This window comes from Loxodonta africana, chromosome 14, assembly GCF_030014295.1.
Source record: "Loxodonta africana isolate mLoxAfr1 chromosome 14, mLoxAfr1.hap2, whole genome shotgun sequence".
Taxonomy (NCBI): domain Eukaryota; kingdom Metazoa; phylum Chordata; class Mammalia; order Proboscidea; family Elephantidae; genus Loxodonta; species Loxodonta africana.
This window is the reverse complement of record NC_087355.1, coordinates 92,509,690-92,512,153: the sequence shown is the minus strand read 5'-3', so window position 1 is coordinate 92,512,153 and position 2,464 is coordinate 92,509,690.

Sequence of the window (2,464 nt, the reverse complement as noted above, 5' to 3'; positions counted from 1 at the left end):
CTTTCTAACCCTCCCTACAGGCTCTGTCCTTCTCTCTACTTCCCATGACTTTGTCACTCTGGGAAACTGGATTTTGCAAATATAATTTGAGATATGAATAGCAGAGATTGTTACCAGTTTACATTTTATACTTTGACTCAGCAGAATTTTAAAATGTGTGCAGTTAAACACATCAATCCTTGATTTCTACCTTCTGAGTTAGTGTCACACTAAACTATAAAAAAATTCCCTTGTTCTCTTCGAGGACTTCTCTGGTTATACTGACATACCACCCCTTTCAAGACAAGGCAGGGACCTTGTAAGCCTACCTCACTGTGACTTCTCCCTTCCTGGGATAGTGGGTATCTTAGTTTCCTAGGGCTGCCATAACAAAATAGCACAAAGTGGGTGGCTTTAAAGAACAAAAGTTTATTTTCTCACAGTTCTGGAGGCTAGATGTCCAAATCTTGTTCTCAGCCATATCAATTCCTTTTGGAGGCTTTGAGAGAGGAACTGTGCCATACCTCTGTCCTAGTTTCTGGTGGCGACTGGCAATTCTTGCCATTCCTTTCCTTGTAGGTGGATCTTCACATTCTGTCTTCCCCTTGTGTGTGACTGTTTCATGTCCGTCCTCTTTCATAAAACCCTACTTAGAAGGGATTAAGATTAGGACCTACCCTACTCCAGTACATTCCATTAACTGCTAACATCTATAAAGGAAAATCACCAATTCAGGGGTTAGGACTTCAGCATATCTTTATGGAAGACAATTTAAAACTGGGGGAACCCAGGAAGCCACACCCCACTGCCACATCCCTTCCATGACACAATGGTGACCAGAGTCCAATCCATGATCCCATATTGCATTTGGTTGCCTTGTGTCCTTTGTTGATCTTAGGTGCCTTCAAGTCAGTTCTGACTCATGGCAATCCTATGTACAACCAAACGAAACTGCCTGGTCCTTTGACATCTTCACAATCATTGCTGTTTGAGCCTATTGTTGCAAGCCACCGTGTCAGTCCATCTCGTTGAGGGGCTTCCTCTTTTTCATTGACCATTTACCAAGCATGATGTCCTTCTCTAGGGACTGATCCCTCCTGATAACACGTCCAAACTACGTGAGACAAAGTCATGCCATCCTCGCTTCTAAGGAGCATTCTGGCTGTACTTCTTCCAAAACAGACTCGTTCGTTTTTCTAGCAATCCATGGTATATTCAGTATTCTTCGTGAACATTATAATTCAAATGCAACAATTCTTGTTGTTAGGTGCCGCCGAGTCGATTCCGACTCATAGTGACCCTGAGTACAACAGAATGAAACACTGCTCAGTCCTGTGCCACCTGCACAGTTGTTACGCTTGAGCCCATTGTTGCAAGCCACTATGTCAAGCCATCTTGTTGAGGGGCTTCCTCTTTTTCGCTGACCCTTTACCAAGCATGATGCCCTTCTCTAGGGACTGATCCCTCCTGATGACACATGCAAACTACCTGAGATGAAGTCATGTCATCCTCACTTCTAAGGAGCATTCTGGGTGTACTTCTTCCAAGACAGACTTGTTCATTTTTCTAACAGTCCGTAGTATATTCGGTATTCTTTGCAAACACAACAATTCAAATGCATCAATTCTTGTTGTTAGCTGCCGCCGAGTTGGTTCCGACTCATAATGGCCCTGAGTACGACAGAATGAAACACTGCTCAGTCCTGTGCCACCCTCACCTGATGACTGGGGATGGTGTCCCTAAAATGACTGCAGAACACACAGAGCTTACTTTTTAATTGGAGGTTAAGTAGTAAATTTAGTTTTTAACTATCTGTGAAAAATGAGTGATTTATTTTGAGTGTCTGTTAATGTTTTAGTTTTTGGGTTAATGTTTTAATTGCACCCAGAACCTGTTTTATTCCTCATCTCTTTCAGGGTGTTCTTATCAGGCCTAAGCAGGATAATTGTCTTAATTATCTAGTGCTGCCATAAGAGGAATACCATAAGTGGTTGGCTTCAACAAAGAGAAATTTATTCTCTCACAGTCTAGTAGGTTACAAATCCAAATTCAGGGGACTGGCTCCAGGGGAAGGCTTTCTCTGTCTGCCCTGGAGGAAGGTCCTTATCCTCAATCTTCCCCAGGTCAAGGAGCTTCTCAGGAGCAGGGACCCTGGGTCCAAAGGACATGCTCTGCTCCTGGTGCTGCTTTCTTGGTGGTTTGAGGTCCTCAACTCTCTGCTTCCTTCTCTTTCCTTTCATCTCTTAAGAGATAAAAGGTGGTGCGGGCCACACCCCAGGGAAACTCCCTTTACATTGGATCAAGGAAGTGACCTGAGTAAGGGTGGTGTTACAATCCCACCATAATCCTCTTAACATAAAATTACATCGCAAAATGGAGGACAACCACACAATACTGGGAATCATGGCCTAACCAAGTTGATACACACATTTTTGGGGAGACATAATTCAATCCATGACAATAATGTAGCACTTGGGGGCAAAGA